The sequence below is a fragment of the Syngnathus leptorhynchus genome, chromosome 12 (assembly GCF_054491065.1).
Source record: "Syngnathus leptorhynchus isolate UIUO chromosome 12, UIUO_Slep, whole genome shotgun sequence".
Taxonomy (NCBI): Eukaryota; Metazoa; Chordata; class Actinopteri; order Syngnathiformes; family Syngnathidae; genus Syngnathus; species Syngnathus leptorhynchus.
The window spans coordinates 4023053-4042904 of record NC_141206.1 but is presented as its reverse complement, the minus strand read 5'-3'; the positions used below and the strand labels follow the sequence as shown (position 1 = coordinate 4042904).

The 19852-nt window shown below is 38.0% G+C and overlaps 1 protein-coding gene across 2 annotated transcripts in view; it reads right to left on the bottom strand.

Moving 5' to 3' along the window:
* Positions 1 to 19825, bottom strand: part of tcf4 (transcription factor 4) — a 161253-nt gene extending 141428 nt beyond the window's left edge. For both annotated transcript variants that reach the window (XM_085926759.1, XM_085926758.1), the window contains exon 1: positions 19382 to 19825. The gene's annotated coding sequence lies outside the window, so the exon portion shown is untranslated. The remainder of the gene's footprint in view (positions 1 to 19381) is intronic.
* Positions 19826 to 19852: the final 27 nt, after the last annotated feature.

Sequence of the window (19852 nt, the reverse complement as noted above, 5' to 3'; positions counted from 1 at the left end):
AATTTACTGTTCTTTTTTTTTTTCTCACTTTGCTAAACACATTTAAACAGAAAGCTCTCATATGGATCTGGAATTTGTCTCACATTTACACCCACCACAAACATAAACTATGCCCCTACTCGCTTACATGCACGCACATGCATACACATTTAAAGTGACCATTCTCTTGCCATTCAGCCAATTATCCAGTCTGCTTTTTTATTTAAACAGTATGCTGTATTAGTGGTGGGCTGTGTGTTTAAACAGGACTAATAGTTGAAAAGTTAATTAACAATGCAGGAGTAAGCAGTCTGGAGTAATCAGTGGTCGTTATGACCTAAGGCTGCAATTACTCACCGCATTGGTAAAATGGAAAAAGCCTCTAAAATTCATTTTTAGTTTTCAATTACAGGGGCACCGAGCACTTATTTGGGCTCCCTACTAAGAAAACGAATGTACTTTCTTTTGCTCATCTGCTCTCCTAAATCCCAATTTCTCTTGCACAAAAGCAATGTCAGAAATGACAACACAATCATCAGAGAGTGGAATCAACTGGACTTTGCTACTTCACTAACCGCCATCTGCAATCGTTATGTAATGACAAATTACTTTCTCCAAAATTCAAGTCTTTGACAGGCTTCTGTCTAAATAGAAACAAATAATAATAATAATCAAGAATTTCAGTCAAACTAGCCGCTGGTCATACTGCCTATTCAACGACAGTACTCATTGATCATGCCGATGAATGGCAAAACTAGATGGCGGCTACTTATGCTCAAATGAGATCCAAAAAGCCAAGAAAAAAAGATGGTGAAGTGCACATCCAAAATATAGTAAAAACATCTCATGTATTTTCACGGCATGTGTGATTCTGCGAATGCGACACACGGCGTGGACGTCGTCATAAACAATTACTCATACAAAGTTTACAACTTCTAGTTCCATCCAGTATAAAGAATGAATTGGTTTGTTTTGACTAGCATCAGCAAGGTAAGATTTGTTTGGTAATTTTGTTTAAATTTGTTTTTATCTTAGTTTTGGGGGGGAAAAAGGTCTTAATTTGATTCTATGTATTCTATTCTCTTGTTCTTGAAAAAATATGGAATTGTGTATAAAGTCTCAAATGCACTCCTTCACTCCTCTGTATTAGATACAAAAACAATAGATATGTACACAATCAGGATCTCCCGTCCGTTATGCGGAGTGGTAACCTGGTGGAATTTGATGGAATGCAAAACTAAATGCACATCTTGAACATTCACCCTGAACTTGAAGCAATAACTATTACTCCCCTTGACTTCAATTGATCAAAAATAAATAATGTACTTACAATCTCAAAAGTCTATGTATTGTAGGTCAGATGTAACATTTAAGGTCGTAATAAAATGAAAATCCTTCAGGTACTCCAAAAGATTTTAACGATGCGGTTGCATCTCAGTGTTCACTTATTGACTCCATAAATTAGAATGAAATGAATAGTTAAATATGAAAATATGACAGCGATGTTCGTTTGACATTTGCTCACATTGACAAGAGACATCTGCTCCTGCCTGTGGAAAGCACAAACTCTGCATGTGTGTATTTGTGTTTTCAGTGAGATTGTTGCACATTTACATGCATTGCTGTGAATTTAAAAGACAGTCTTGTATGTGCACGCATGTGTGTGTGCATAACAGCTTCTGTCACAGGACAGGATGAAAGGATGAGGAAGTCTCGAGAGTAAACGGATGAGCAGCCAGCAGCTGATGGCATGAGAGGGACAAAGCTCAGCTCTCTGCCACAGAGCGCCCCGCTGCAGCAGCAGCAGCAGCAGCAGCAGCAGCACGGGTCGGATTAAAAAACACATTCTTTCGTCTAATATTTTAATGAAATATTAACGTCACTAAGTGTAATTACATTAAAATGAGAGCCAGAATAGACATTAGCGGCCCTGTTGAAATAACCTAATGAGGATAGCCTCCCTCCTAATTAATAACAGAGTACGAGATTAGCGGTGCTGTCTAACACACACAAAGTCAGCATGCACAAAATATATTCCCAAAGGTTACAAAAAATTTAAACATGACAGTCTCTGCATACATTAAATATGATAAGAAAAGTAATAAAAAGGTAATTGTGGAAATATATATATATATATATATATATATATATATATATATATATATATATATATATATACATATATATATGTATATATATATACATACACACCAACAGTATTTATTTTTGATCGAGGTAAAAATCAAAAGGAGAAATAAACTGTTGCGTTGGTCTGATTTAACATTATCATAATTAATCAGATAAGAGTGACAAAATTGTCATTTCAATTACCATTACACTCATCTGTGGCTTTGTGCTTGTTGTCTTTTGATTGTTCTGTAATCATCATTATCATGTATATGCAAATTAGTCTTATCAGCAATTAATTTTATCTCTCAAGAACTTGTACTAGGCCCCTCTTGAGAATTAGTTTATCGGTGTTGAGGCATTTACTGTCTTCAGTTGTAATTATGATGTCAACGGCTAATGAATGAAAGAAGACGCCACTGATATGTTGAACTGACCGCATGACAGATATAAATAGCTGAGGTGTGTGAATAAAGGTGTTTTATGCTCCCAATTGTCAGGGTCAAGGCTATTTAGGGCAACAAATTTCCAAATTAAAATGTTGTTGTCTTTTGTTTCAGAAGATGCTTTTCATGAGTAAGGGCTGTAACAGGCAGCACCAGGATAAGAAATTCTTTCGTTGTGTCCAAATGAAGCTGAGGTGGAGTTTTTTTCTATCTACTTACAAATTGTCCACCTTGTTTTTACCGATAAAGAAGAATGTAAATGTCTCGTGCTATCTTTTTATTGGTGGGAGCAGATTTTTTTCGCCTGGCGACTGGCTGGTGATGGATGATGATTGGCTGGCCGGATCAGGGTCTTTCGTGTATTTCTATACATCATCTCTCTCCCTCTCTGCCCCCGACCATCCGCACCTGTGTCGCATTGGTTTCCCTGAAAATACCTCTGATTAATGTCCAGAGCCGGAGGGGGGGGGGGACAGAGCGGGGAGAAGCTGTGGTATTAATTACATGAAGCACAACACGCCATCCCTGTCATATGAGCAGGTAGCAAAAATGCAATGAGATACATAGTTTCCAAAATAAATATTAGATGAAGTGGTTGTGATGTAAAAATAAAAAAATAAAAAAAATGTTCAATATAAATGTGAGCAAACAGGATAAAGAATTGAATCAGAATAAAAATAACGTGGCATGAGATCTGAGAGGAAGAAAGATAACAAAACAGATTAGATTAATATGAAATTTGTAATAATAAAAAAAAAAAAAAAAGAAAACAGAGCCATAATGTTGATATATGATGCTACATGAGATCACACTTGTTTTTCTTACTCACCGATAATGGAAGTCGCTGCTTCGGCTCATATAAATCAACCTTATTGTAAACCCACAAGTGAAAGTTGTGTGTTTGAACAATTCTAATGTGGCCATTTGTTTTTGCCTAATTTGATAACACAAGCATGCATGTAAGCTCACAGAGACAAAGAAGACAGATTTCTGCTACTTCCCTATTTGTTGCATTTTGAAAAACCTTTGTTGTTTTGCACTAACTAGCAAAAAGTAACCTCATCACCTCAACAAAAAATTGCCCAAATATACTGAGTCACATTTCAAGACCGAAATATATGATCATCTGAATGAAATGTTGAGAAAGTAAACTGTTTTAGAGTAAACCCTAACACACACACACACACGCACACACACTCACGCACACACACACACACACACACACACACACACACACACACACACACACACACACACACACACACGCACACACACCCCTGCAGACGCAGACAAATGTTTGTGCCGCAGTTTGGGATTCTTCATAAATATATTAAAGATGACAATACTAAGAATAATATATTCAATAATTTGATTTATACAATGATCCAGAGGTTTTGGTGCAAGCCAATGTCATATTTATGAATGAAATATGATGACATCCACCACACATTTCAGCAGAGCACAAAATACGTCTTCCTGCATCTGGATCAAAACCACCAAAATCGCATTACACCACCTGCGCCACAACTTAGACCTTCTTTTGTGACCTCTTTTTTACGCCGAACGCATGTACAGTTCAGTTTTATTTCCTATTCATTCTGGAAAAGTTTCAAATTCACTTGCAAGCCTTACAAGCAGTACAGGAGAAGATGCATGGATGAAGATGTTGAAAAGGCAAAGTCATATTAAAGTACATTACAGTATTAACTATTCAAAAGTGACATTTTATTAAATATAAGACCAAAACTCAAATGCATGTTGCATCTTGCAGCCACAGGAAACGGGTAACACAAAACACATATTTTTTAGATGCATTATTTAAAAATGCAAATAGATGCAATTACACTCGCTCTGTTTATCAGCAGTTATTAGCAGTAGTTTGGCGTCGCCACTCTGAAGAGGAACCATATTTCAAAGTGTTTGCCGCTGGCCTCTTGCTACACAGATAACAAGTTCCTCCTTGCAGGTGTAATTACAAAACAATTTCTAGAAAACAGCCCCAAAATTTTGACTCGACACATCCATACTACCACCACATCACAAAGCTTGTACGTTTAGTGTAGATAGTCGTATTGGATGATTGGTTTTATAGTGATGACTGAGCAAAGAATGTATGCAATAATAGAATAAAAAATGTATATGTACGCACACACACTCAAATTTTATAGTGATGAAAGAGCAAAGAATATGTACAATAATAGAATAACAATGTAAGTGTACGCACACACACACACACACACACACACACACACACACCCTCAAACACACATAAACATTTTTTCATTTTTTAACCGCCTTTAGTCCTGACTGCTTTTATCAATAATAAAGGTAGACTTAAAAAGTTTTTCAATGTGAAAATAAACTGGCATTATTATTCCTAAAACCATTAGATGACAACAAACAAGATTGCAATTATTTTATTTCTTTATTTCTTTCCAACAATTACTTTTCTTAGTTTTACATGCTTGCACGATACTAAATATCAACAGGTGCAATTCAATACCTTTCCCACAAGCTCCCATACTCATTTTCCTCTCAGCCATAACAACAAAATCATATAACTCAAAATCGTTCCTATTCTAAATGCTTTTAGAATGAGCTCATCACACTGCCAAGTTAAATTATATGTTAAATCTTCCAACGCCTGTGTATCCGTCAGTCTTTAACTCTGACATACCAAACAAAAGAAAAAAAATGGCATCTGCCCACACAGAGCACATATCAGTACCTACGTACAAACAAACACACACCACACCTGCATGTTAAATACATATGCAGCACGTGAACATATGTACATACCATGTGTATGAAAGCACACATGCATGTTTGGTGCACACTGCATATGGACAAACAAAAGGAAACACATGCTCCTTCCAGAAAGAAATTACTGTGCAGATGTGTGTTGAATGCACAGGATGTGACTCCATACATGAGTGGTTATCAGGGCGTTTGGATGGCAGTCTAGGCTTGATTCCAGAAGTTAACACATACTCACATAGACACACACACACCCACATAGATAACAGACACTCTTCATTTACTAATAATTGAATTTTAATTCCTTTTGGCAGCTCGTAACATGAGGCTTCAAACTATGACAATAGTATTAGTCAATTGCAAATTTTAGAAGGCTTTGTGTCCTCTATTTTTTATGTCGATTTTTTTTTTTTTTTAGATATTTTCATTTTTCTTTTTAAATTTGACTTACAAATATATTTGCAATATAGACCTATCTGTCCGTCTATCTGTCTGTCTGTCTGTCTGTTGGACAGTTTGCCGGCTGCTCCAGCCATCTGTCTATGTATTAAGCTACTTTCAATGAAATTAAAGCAATTCCCATGATTCTGACCAGGATAATATTGTGTCATATATTGATGCTATTTGTCTATTGCTTAAAACAAACAGTGTTGGTTTGAAAAATTGGTCAAAATTTGAAATGCATATAGCAAATACATGAGGTTCTATTTGGAGTCAGTTAAAAATATCACAATTCATCTTATCCTTTTTTGTGGGGCGAATTTGATTTCATATCAATTTTGCGCAAAAAAAAATCATACTTTTTCTTCCAATATACTGCAAAAGACAGTTATTTTTCACTTACATACTGGCTGCCTGACACTAAATGAATCCAGTTGTTCCTAACACCTACTTGAATTAACTTCTTAAGAGCCCCATAGGCCTCCCTTTATTTTGAATGTCAAAATAGCCTGAACCTGAAAGTCAAACACAGCTTTGAGCAGATCTTGTTCTTTTTTTTATTTTCCCACAGTAACAAAAAAATAAATAAAAAAAATCACAAAAATCTGCGCTAACAAAGCATATATTCTTTTTAGTTTATCCAATAAAATGAGCGTTTCTTTATTCTGTGGATAATCATTGATCCTTTGTTAACAGTAAGTCTGGCACGACCATTCTCCATGTACCTCGCTAGCCAAAGGTATTTTTCTGTATGCACATCTGTGCACATATAGTAACTGCTCCACTGTGATTGGTAACCATCCCTGCTTAGCACAATCAAACAATAATAATTTGCTTCATTATTTTTTTTTTTTCTAAAGAGTTGTAAATTTGGAAATGTTTCTTCATTAAAAAAAAATCCTTGTATATGCGTGCTGGTATGTGTACACGTGTACATTTGTGTGCAAGTGTGTGAATGTGATGGGGAGTCCTTTCACAGCAGTCAGGCCAGATGTTGGTGGTGAACACCCCCACCTCCTCGTGGTTTTGCTCCTCTCCCCTTGCTCATACATAACCTCATCACTTCATCTCTCCTGTGATTCATTGTTCATTCATTTGGATTTTTATACTTGCTCATTCCTGTTAGGAGTTTGCCTGTTCTCCCTGTGCTGCCGTGTTTTTTGGGGGCATAATTTGGCTTCCTTCCACATTCCAAATACAAGGATGAATTAAGTTTGCTTTCTTTTGGTATTTTGCTAGTCTAACGCAGGTAGAAGATTGCGTTTGCACCATTGTGCGCTGTTGTGGGAATGAACACAGCCAACTCCTGGCCAATCGAAACGGATCTTCTTATTACTTTTAAATTGTTGTGTTTTATTTATATGCCTGACTGGTGACTAATCCAGCATGTATTCCACATCTAGCTCAAATTCACCTGGGATAAAATTGAACTTACCAAGATACAAAGTTTGATGTGCATATTTGTACCTGCTCCCCCTGTCGCCTACCCGCACCATTACAGGCACATAGATCATTTAACACCTGCCTGATGTTTGCTTTATAAATGTTGTTATGATACAGACTGACATGAAGGATATAGTCATATTTTAAGTCTCTGAAAATATTTTCATTTTGTAACTCCAGCAAACCTGTAAACAAGGGTTAGGGTTAGGGTTACAAAAAGTGGAATCACTGGAATCAGAAAATCCAACTCCAATTCTGTCAATATTGGAACTTACAATACAGCTAGAATGAAAACATTTTGTAAAGTGGGTGGTAGGCTGCAGTCAACTTTCCCATTGTATTGAAGTGTTACGGATGGCATTTATTACCAGTGTTGTTTGAAAATATACATAACTTACCATAAGAGTTTGGTTTAATGGCTCAGGAGACTCAGACAGACTGAGGTCACAAGGATGAGAGGGAAACCTGAACCATCAGGTCTGCACTCCTTATTCATCCTAAAATATTTACTGGTTGTCATGACGACCGGCATTGTTCTTATCCCAACACTCTGACATTTGGATTTCCCCTCATCTGGAAAAATTGGACCCTGATGAATAAGCATATCACATTCACATCCGACTGCTGGTGACGTAACATTTTTTTTTTTTTGGTCTCATTTTCCGTTTTATTGTTTTTCCTTCTGTCTGTGGCGGAATTGTTGGACGCAGCATGAAGATGATCATGTCTGACTGAATGTTTGCAGTCAAGTTGCATAATTTATAGATCCTATTAAACTTTGAATGTTAAGCAGACAGTATAGGTGTATCAAATAATATAAGACAATGTAGTCTATATGTATCAATGTTGTACAAATTGAAGTACTACATGTTTTATTAAGTAGAATGTGAGAATGTTGTGAGGTACACTGAAACCTCTTTGAGGTAAAAGAGGATGAGATTAATGTTTCTACCTGCCGCTAGAGACTACTGCGGAAATGCTTATTATCAAGACACATGCAGGAAAACCGCACTCCAAATCTCCATATGCTGACATCAGCGTTTCCATTGTGTGATTAATGCTAAACATGCAGCTCTTGATTGCATTTGTCAAAATAATTAGCCAGTGTATGTTTTTATCGTATGAACAAACACCTTGTTTGAAAGGACAGTCAGTCGGACGAAAACGTAATCCTTGATTGTCAATTGTTTTGGTTTATGAACAAAGTTTAAAAAACAGATTTATGAAACGCTTTTAATAATTGGAAAACAAACATCGACATTTTTATTGGAATCAACGCAATCAAATTTAATGACTCATTCACCCAAATTTAACATGAATGCATCATTCCTCTGAGAAAGCCATGATTATAATGACACACACAGTATGTAAATATAATGGTCCGGGCACAAATATTGCTTTATGGTTGGATTCACACTGCAGGTCTGAAGGATCCAAAGTACACAATAATATCCATCCATCCATTTTTTTTTTATGGCCCGTGTCCTCATTAGAGTTGTGTGCGACTTTGGGTGTGCACCTTGCCAGCCAGCCAATCACAGTGCACGCACTGGATAGACAAACAACCATACGGTATCCGTGCTCACATTCACACACATGGGTAATTGCGCAAACACACACACATTTTGTTGTCAATTGACCTAATATGGATGCATTTGGCGTCCCACACAAGCATTAGTGCATGCTCTAAACACAGGAAGGCCGTGGTCAATATCTGAACTTTGAACTGTGGGGCTGACATACAAACCCTTAACCCACCACGCTGACATGCTGTAAATATTACAAATATTAAACATCACATACCGTTTAGTTGACCTGGATGAACTTTTTCATCCGATTCAATTTCGGAAATTGCTTTAAGGTCTTTAATTAAGGTCTATGAAATATGAATTTAAAGTTGAATGATCAGTATGTATTTACACTACGATGACCCATATCCAAAACTGGGAATCATTGAATCATTTGAGCAATGTTGTGTAACTGCTGCCTAAATCTGCTAAACATAAACAAGGTGATGTCTTAGCGAAAGAGGCCCATTGTTTTTAGTGATGCAGACCTGCCATCTTCCATCTGAACACAAGTTAATGGCTGCCTCACGTGCTCACCGCTGGCCTACTTTAAGGTCTTTTAGCTTCACTGGGCCGCCCACCAGTCACACACTATCCTGAGTGGTCCACCTTAACAACACTATGCCTGGCATTCACACAGGCTTTGTTTACTGACTGGATTTGGCAGTCAGCCATTTTGTTTTTGCACATTTACATAAACACCAAATGGTGCCTGTTTCCTATGTGTGTGTGTGTGTGGGGGGGGAGGGGGGGGGGCGCAGACTTTAGCTAACGCTCCCTTCCTCGCCACTGTTGATGAAAATTGGAGGTACTTTAAGATTCATTAAAGTGCAGTGGCTGCGTCGATTTCCTGCAAAAGATTTGACACAAATGTTCACAAGCTGAAAGGTCATCACTCCATACCTTAATTTCGATGATTACTAAATTATGCAATGACCCAGCCAAAGACACGGGGAGGGGGGAGGGGTTGCTGCTAGGGATTTTTCTAGAATTACCCTGTTTTTAAAAATACTTGCGCACCATCACCCTTGAGTAAACCTGTGTCAAGCAACGTAGCAGAAAATAAAAATATAATTGTAAATTTTACGGAGCCCCCCTCCTCTCCAATGGACAATTGCATAAGGTCAACCAAACAAACAATTTACCCTTGTCAGCCATATTTATATATACCGAAACAATATAGTGACATCTAACACAAAAACATCATCAGCCATTCATTTGCCTTCAGAAAGATTATCCACAGTTTTGACTGACTACCTCACATAGAGATTCATTTAACAAGAGTAGAAGTGTAGAGAGTGTATCTTCGATTTCGCCCATCTTTGAAAGCAGGGGCACTAAAGGGATTTTGGAACTTGGGTACCATGTTTTGGACATATTTCTATACAGTAGTATTTGCTTGTCACTAATGTTGATTTTTTTTTTTTTTTATTCTTGTCAAAAGAGAGTCAATTCCATTGGTAAAAATGCAAGATATTAAATTGTATGTAATGTATCCTCTTGTTCTTTCTTTTATTTTTTTGATTATCCTAGCTCCTTTTTTGCTTCCTCAGTTTCCACTGGGATGGAGACTGTCCCTTCAGGCTGTAATTAGGCAGCTCAGCCTCTCTGCGTTCAGTCATGGCTGGCTCACTGTACACATCGATTCCTTTGCAACGCTTAATTGGCTGAACATTGTTTAGCTTTCTTTGTCTTTCTTCCTCTTCTCCTTTTTATATCACAATTATCACTACAACTCTCATCCATTTCTTGTCATCTTTTCCACGCACAGACAAAACTTGATATTACGTTGCTTTTTAGAATCTTATTTTTTCATGACTAACTTTGGCTATTCTCTCCCCAGTTCTCTGATTTTAAATGTATCTCTCTCTTTTTCTGCTTGTTCGTTTCTCCCTTTCATTTCCTCCTCTCATTTGGCCACGCTCCAGATCCGGCAGGGCTTTAGCCCGTGGTCTTAATTGTCAGGACGAGGGTAGATTCTGTATGAGACGGCCATATGGTGCCTGGCTACCAAGCTAAACTCCTCGGGCATTTTAAGGTTACTTCAATCCAAAGAGTTTGTTCTCTTTATGGCAGACTGTTTTCTACATCACAAATTATGACTCGGCACGGCAGACTGGCTCAGGTTCACTAAATTCTTCAACCTCAATACGTAACGCTGTAGTTGTGCATGTTTGAGCGCAGAAACTGTTCATAATTATAATTGCTTTGTGCTTTTTCTTGAATTTTACAAAACATTTATATCACAAAACTATATGCTACGATGTAGAGATTTGCAGTTTAGCACATCTCATGCACCTCAAATTTCTGAGGTCGAGGGTTTTAATCTGAGCTCTGGCTTTAGTGTTTGACATTTGTGAAAAACATTTAGACCTACCAATATGTTGTGTTTAATCAAGACGATTGATTGAATGTGAGTGTGAAATGTTTGTTTCTTTTTTTTTGACTGAATTGTGAGTACACAGTGCTTGTATGTAGGAAAAAACTAGTTCCTTCCTATTTTCTTAAAATAATCTACTAAGAAAATTCTGCACCAGGTCGAAAATATTCATGCTAAACAATGAATTACCTGCATTTCAAAATGAATCGGTGTAACGGACATTTTGCACTTGAACTTAGTTTGCAAAAAAAAAAAAAAGACTTCACATAAATTTACACAAACACTCTTTGGTTTAGAAATTATTATAAGAAAACCTACTTCAGTGAATGTCAAACTCTCATTGAAAGTAAGAGTTTGACAAAATGTTTGTGAGTAAATTCCATTTATTAATTTTGTATTTGGCAAAAGATTTGATGGTAATATTGCTCGTATTAACCGGAATGATAGCAGATGCAGGCAGCATGGTGGAACACTGGTTCGCACACACGCCCCACAGTTCAGAGGGTGCGGGTTTGATTCCACCTCCGGCCCTCTTTGTGTGGAGTCTGCATGTTCTCCCCGTGCCTGCGTGGGTTTTCTCCGGGTACTCCGGTTTCCTCCCACTTATAATAAACATACATGGCAGGCTGATTGAGCACTCCAAATTGCCCTTAGGTGTGAGTGTGAGTGTGGATGGTTGTTCGTCTCTGTGTGCCCTGCGATTGGCTGGCAACTGGTTCAGGGTGTCCCCCACCTACCGCCCGATGACTGCTAGGATAGACCCCGGCACGCCCGCGACCCCCGCGGGTACAAGCGGTACAAAAAATGGATGGATAGCAGATGCCTTCTTCAGTTTGAATCAACGTTGTTGGCTTTGTGAGGAACAGAAAAAAAACAAGTCGTAAATTAGCTTTGCCGTTTGAACTTTGCTGAAGTTTCCTCCAAGGCTTGGCTCAACGTGTTTGTATGGAGCCTGTGGTTAATATATGCAGGTGATCTTCTCCATATGTTAATGGTCAGCAGATCAGCCAAGCCTGATATCCATATAAACCCAATATCCATACACATACCAACTCACCAGCATTTTACCTGCAGGTGTCATGTCCGTAATATCTACTCGACACGTGCCTGTGCATGTGTGTGTACGTGCGTGCGTGTGTGTGTGTGTAGACAAAACATAGGTCCCACTGGGAACTTTGGATCCAGCTGCTGACTTCAGAACAAACGGCATCTGCTTCCCGCACATACCACCACCCTACCACCACCAAGAGTATATACAACCACGTAAGCACATGCTTTTGTGGTGCCACACACACACAGGATGTATGACAGATGTAGTGTGGGCCTGAGACACATGCTCGCCCTCCTCCAGCTCAGGTATTGAGAGAGCTAAGGATGTCAGTCGTAGATGTGCAAAAACTCATCCATTAGTAGCGAAGACATACACTGACCGAGCATTATTTATCTTGGTATTCGAGGATTAATGCGTATTATTATTGCATTTGCCTTTTTTTTTTTTTTTTTTAAATGTTTTTCCTCCATGTGCATTCAGAAAGTTTCCTTCCCTCCAGCCAAGAAACATTTTACTACTTACTGCATCGTTTAACGTTCTCACATTCAACTTGCTTTCAATGGACTGCGTTAGGCATATGGAACAAGAAGGTCTGTTTAAACTAGTAAAATGTTCCTGAAACAATGTCATTAAACAATCCAGCAAAAAACACGTTTGCACAAGAGGACAGATTTTCTTCTCTCTGTGAGTCCTTATTTGACTTTTGCTACAAGATGTGTCTAAAAGAAATTCCCAAGACTAACTCACAAAATATATATTTCACATCCAAACCACAACTAATCAAAACGTATTGGTTGCGGGCTCAGTACACTATTTTTGGTCACTTTTAGCTCATGGAATCATTTAGTTTATGCGTCTGAAGGTAAAATGTCACTATGTTTTTGAACATATTTATATGCCATGCAGTAGAATAGCAAATTGTTAAGATAAGAGTTTTGTTTCAAGAGTTATTCGATGTAACATTATGGGGAATTCTTATATTTTGTTCAAAAGGAAAACGCTGTATATGTTTTTTTTGTTTTTGTTTTTTACTTCAAATAAAATAATATTTAGCAGTCTTATGGAGAAGGCTATGACGACAGCTGACTATTATCTTTGCTCTGAGGTCACCAATGTGGCACCCACGTTCCAAAGTATTTCATAAGGACCAAATAAGTAGCTTGTGAGCCTGTTCTTAAAAAGCAGCATTATTGTCACTAGTTATTGAACAGTATATGAAATTATTTACATAATCGAATTCATAATTTATATTACCATATACTTGAAACTGTTTTACGCCAACTTGGTGTGTGTGTCACCAGTGATGGGACATTATGATTTCCCAAGAACGTTGAAGAAGTGAACAATTGAAAATGTTAACACTTGCAGAAAGATATCGAAATATAATGTTGTCCGTTAATATTCATCTGTTGCCTACCTCGTTAAATCATTGTTGATAATTATTCTCAGAATTCAACTGAATCATTATATTACATAGATGAATGTCATTAATTATTAATAACATACACTGCACTGTACTTTAATTTGAGGCAATTACTTCTTTCAAAAGTGTGTAAGTCGCTCTCACTTTCAAAAAGACTGCTCGAGCGAATGCTATTCTTGTGTAGGATCTGCGTTTCTCACTCTCAAGCTTTATGTATGCGCATGAATGTGTTTGTGTGTGCACGGGGGAGCGGGAGGGAGGACGGTCCGTGGATCAGAGTGGCAGGTGCAAGGATCGTGGCAGAGCCCCCAGGCCAACCACGGGGCTTGAACGCTCACCGCAGTGTTTAATCACCCGGCAAAATGCTTCTGACATGCTGAAGAGGAAAAGAGAGAAGCTTCATGTTTCTGCATCCTTCACTGAACATGTGTGAACATGTGAGCATGTCTGTGTGAGTGTGTTTGTGCGATGTGTGTGTGCAAAAGGAAAAAAGAAGATTGGATAAGGCAAAGACATGGTGCACATACATATATACATACACATATATATATATATATATATATATATATATATACAGTGATCCCTCCTACTTCGCGGGGGTTACGTTCCAGACCCAACCGCGAAATGGGAATTTCCGCGAAATAGAAACTAGATTTTTTTGAGCTATTCTTGGAAGATATTCTATTTTTATCGCTGACATCAACCAGCTCGCTGCTAGGGGACTTTCATATCAATGGACTGTGCGCTCCGCATTCATGCCTTAGCGACGAGACTAACAGTGTATTGCTATGTCCAGATGAAGGCCACCGCCGGTGGAGAGTGTTATATCTTTACTATTTTCCAGGTTCTGATGTAGCAAGCATGGTTCGGACAACGACGTGATGGGTACTGCTTTATTCCTTTCATCACAGTCAGTTCACTGGCCGTACATCGCGACACTGAACGTCCCCGAAGCTCCCCCTCCCACATCCGGGGTTTTCCCACTACGGAACATGAGTTAGTCCAAAATATACAACAGCGAGAACGCCCTGAAGTCACATGTGACGATAAAGTATACTGTACTGACTCTTTAATTTATTCATTTCACTTTTAAACGTAAGCTATCATTATTAAAGGAAAATGAAGAAACTCAAGTGGCCGCGAAACCTCGTGAAATGATGAAATTTCTGCGATAAAATAATTCATTTCCGCATTTTTGAAAACCCGCGATATAGCGAAGCCGCGATAGTTGAAGCCGCGAAGTAGGAGGGATTACTGTATATATATATATATATATATATATATATATATATATAATAAAATATATAAAATTGGATTATAGGCAAATCGTGACTTATTTTATTAGACTTTTGGAACATTTTTACGATTTTTCCCTTGTTTGGTTACATTAATAAGTTGCTGACAGCAAGCCACTTCATCACCTTGCACTATAAGAGCAAACCATGGCTATAAGAAATGTTTGAGACCTGATCCAGGCAGGCATTAAAAAAAATAGTAAATTTGACATTTACAACCATTTTATGGCAAAGAAAAGGAAAATACAATGTGAGTAGAGTCAATAAAAGTTTTATTCAATGCGGTTCAGTGAGTGAGACTCTTATTTGATTAGCTTTGATTTGATTAGCTGTGTGGCTATGCCAGAAAAGAGGCCTTTGGGTCTGCTTTTGATCTTAAAAAAAAAAAAAGAGAAAGAAAAGGGAAAGTACTCTTCAGGTGAAAAAAAAAAAAAAAAAACGGTCACACTATTAATGATATAATTTGTCACAGGACGTCAAAATGACCACAGCCGCCAATGATATGGCAGCAAGCCTGGCGCTCAATAAAATGGCTGCTTGACAGCATGAGCCTATAACAAGATTCCCTTACAGCTCCAGACCACACCAGTGTGCTTATTTCTCGTTGGTCCCCACAACACGCTCCCTGCGTGTCTGCAAAGTGTCCGAGCAAACACTACCAGGCCCATTACCGTGGCCCCTAAAGTGGAGGGAAAAAAATAAAAGCCCCACAGTGCTCCACTGGTGATAAAAGAGTCACTTTATTAATGGTTTAATTCGATTCGGGGATACAGAATGACCACAGCCAACGATGCCAAGGTTATGATTCGACCCCGGTTACCAAGTCTTGTAAAGATAATCCTCAGTGTGTGCGTGTGTGTATGCAAAACTACTCCAAATTAAAGTGGCCCTCTATTGTTAAAATTTACATAATGATGCAGTGTCAATTTGATTTATCCGTTCGAATCTACCTCTTCTTTGTTTTAGAAAGCTTTATGCAGCTTTTTTTTTTTTTTTTAATTGTGTAAAAAAAATCTGAAATGCGGTGAGCGTTCAACTCCCAATGGAGCCCCATTTACTAAAACGAACGCTAATAGTATTGAGGTAAATGGAACAAAATGCTAGCGACATTTAATCATAATTAAGCAACTGTAATGTATGACCAAGAGAAACACAAAGGAAAAAAAAAGACCAATCTCATGGGACGAAACATACCCAGGTATGTATTATTGTTAAAATGAGACTTCATCTAAGACATTTATAGTTATTACTGGATAAACATAAAGCCTTAAATATCATTAGCATGTAATGGACTGTGTTGAAGCAGCTATGATTCATTGTCATTGCCAATTTTTTTTGTTCATTTAGAAGTGAATATACAACTGCAATTGATAACTGGACGGAGTAAATCATTGCATTTTATTGATGTCCAATTTAAAATTAAGGTCGATGTGAGCTTTTGGAAAATGGACTTTATGTATAAAATATGTAAAAATAATTACATCAATACATACTAAATAAAATGTGTTTTCCGTGTCTATTTGTTCTGTAGTCGGTGTATTTAACATACATTACAGTTTGTAGTTGACTTTGCATCCAACATACTCATTTAATGCATTTAATCACCACTTTAGTTCATTCATCTGTACATTCGTGCCTTCCTGTAAGGCTTCCATACACTCACAGTCAAAGCAATTTACATTTTTCACTTCTGATCTGTGCAGGTGTCTTCTATGAATATCAAATTCACCTCAAAGAGAATAATGCACCTCCTGTGGCACTCACATACAAATTCAGAAAAGCCGTGCCATCAGCCTGGGATGGATGCGAGTCACATGACCACATCTGTCGCTGACTGTCATCTTTTTTTTTTTTTTTTTTAAACAAACAAATAAAAAATATATATACTAATCACCCCTTCTGAAGGGTCTTTAAATTGGACATGTTAAATTTATTCAATAAAATCCTCTTCTATTATATCGGTTGCCCTCTTTCTGGAATCAATTGAAAATACCAGTTGTATTAATGCCATACATTTCAAACTGTGTCATTTGGTGGAGATTTTGTAGGCCTTCGGAGGCCCGTTTTCATTACCGTGAGCCAGCCCTCAGCACTTCTCCCTCTGTGTTTCTATAGTAACCCTGGCTAAAATCCAAACAGCCAGTAGGGCCCTCTGAAGGGCACTACACAGGGAAGATGAAAGATCTCCACCAGGCGACTGCAGCTTCCAATAAATAGATAAATGTGAGGAGGGCATGGTTCCACTGTGCAGAGGAGCCACGGTGACTGTCACAGTTCTCGCCGGTATTCTCATATGAACAAATATTAAAACGCTTCTTTGTCAGCCATGTTGACTGCATGTTCCACCGCCTTCAAACGGATCATATCATGGAGAATAACAGTAGTAGGTTCATACAAAATGCTAAAAAGTTGTTCAAACACCCACCATAAAGGCTGATTGACATGACAATGGCATTTCATATGACACATTTGTTCAGTCTGAATTGACTTTTTTTCAAAATCCCCCTTCCAGTGCGTTCAATGCACAGCAGCATCTAGTGGCCATTTTAGTTGGAGCTTGCAAAATGGCAAATGGTGAGGCTTAATATACACAATACCTGAAGTAGAGTACAGACAGCGAGTATACTTGACTGTTATCTCCGAATATTCTTTAGCCATATTCTCAATTCCCTCACAGCGAGCATTTGCCACAGCAGCCATCCAGCAACGTTCAAAGCGTCAGTGTTTCTGTTTGTTCTTTGAAAGATTCATAAGTGCCACATCTACATGAATCATTCACTAAGGAAATGATTGTCATAAACATAAAGTGCCATCTCTGCCACTGTGTGTTGAAAAATGTATGCTTTTTAAGTCATAAATTATGACATGGCACTCATCTTCCTTTCTGCTGGAGGAGGGGGTGCATGACTTTCATGCTACAGTGATGAGACTTAACATGGCAAATGACAGTTTCTATGTTAACTTCAAATCACTGCCAAATGTTATGTGGTTATACGTAAAACAGTGTTGGGCTGATGGACCCACGGTCCAAGAGTTATGGATCACACATACGTGCAAAAATACGCAATGCTCTTCATTCATGGATGCTTACCGCTAGAAATCAAAACATTGAATCAAATATCTTGTACAATTTTAAGATATGTTAATGGGGTGATCAAATAAGGTATTCTCATCAAATCTAATGGGAACCACATCATCATAAAATAAGACACAAATAGAAAAATGGACAGACAGTTATCTCTGCTCTTTCCCCTTCTTGATTTTTCATTGTAAAAATGTTCACATGCATAATGAAACAACCATGTGTCAAATTGTGAGAGTATGTCCATGTCTTTGTGTGTGTTCCTCTCGTTCTGCCTGTACTGTATAGATGAGCCTCTCACCTCGAGGCGAGCCGATCCTCTTACTATAATACCTTTACCTAATCTCAGAAGCGAATCAAAGGGAGCCTGGAGCACTAGGCACTAATAGGTTCACACAAATGGGATCTAGTCAAAAGCGCTTAATCCTCCTCAAACTGTAAATATGGAGAGCATTATCTATGCGGGCCTTGAGGCCTCTGATGTGGTACTGATGTAGATTTGACAGAGTCTGGTAGATGTCTAAAAATAATTTAACATGCTGGAACAGTGTTACACCGGTAACATGATGAAATACATTTGAAACTTTTAAAAGCCAGATTGAATATAATGTCATAGATTTGTGGATTATGGGGGTGGGTGATGGGTTAGAAAAATAAAAATAAAGTATAAATGCCTCATGAGATTAAAGTCATAATTTTCCAAGAAAAAAATGTGCATACTACATGAGCAAATTGTGAACTTTGGAAGAATTTATTCATAACATCAATGTCAAGCACCAGTGTGAGTGACTCCTCACCTCAAACTGTTGTGTTTAGGCACACAGAATTTTATATTCACTTATTCATTTGTTTTCTTAAATTATCTCTTTTGTTTTATCTTGTTGTAATATTACACTTGGTTGGCTGTCAAAATCCATTTCATTCCAAAAAATAAAGTGTTGTCTTGCAGTGACACCCAGCGGTTGTAATTATTATTGCCAAACAGAAATAACTAAATAAAAGCAATTGCATCTGGAACTGTATGGATTGATAGACAGATAGACAGATGGACGGATGGACGGACAAAGCAGCCATGCTTTTGGATTTCGACACAACACAGAGCCAACTTTTCAGCCCTAACCTACGCCCAACCTCAACCCACCCAAAAAAAAAAAAAAAAAGACTTAAACCTCCCCGAAATCTTGAAGACAAGGAGCTCTGACATAAGCTTTGCAGCAAGATCAACAACCATCCGGTCTACTATTAACCTAGCATTGAATGAGTGGATTTTGGTAAGCATGGTAAAGGCTGGCCTTTTTTTTTTTTGCTTCACCTGTTCCACATGCAAATCAAATGACTCAAACAAGGTCACAATATGTTGTATCACATACTGAAGGAAAATAGACTTACTTGAACAAACATGGTGTTACAGTGAGAGTTGGTATCAATTCCAGAGGAAAGTGAAAAATGTTCTGCAAATCCACAGTTGCATTGTCCTAAATTGCTCAATTGTCCATAAAATGTTTGCCACAAACTAACACGTTTTTTTTGGGAGTTTGGGTGTATTTAACCAACCACAAGCCTGTCTGTGTCTCAGGTGTAATGAGAAGAACGAGGCGGTTGCTCTCCAGCTGTACCTGCATGGTAGTTTGTGTTGAAATTTTGGCAGGTGCATAGATTGAAAAAAAATGGAGGGTGGAGTTAGGTGGAATCATAAATTGAAAAAAAGCGGGGGGGGGGGGGGGGAGTTAGTGTCATCACAAACTGAAAACAGCTAATTTCAGAGTCCTGGGTTTTTTGTTTTTTTCATACAAAGTCATAGGCAAGGGAAACATGGGTCATTCTTCCCACAACTTTCCAGACTTATTCATGCTGGGCGAT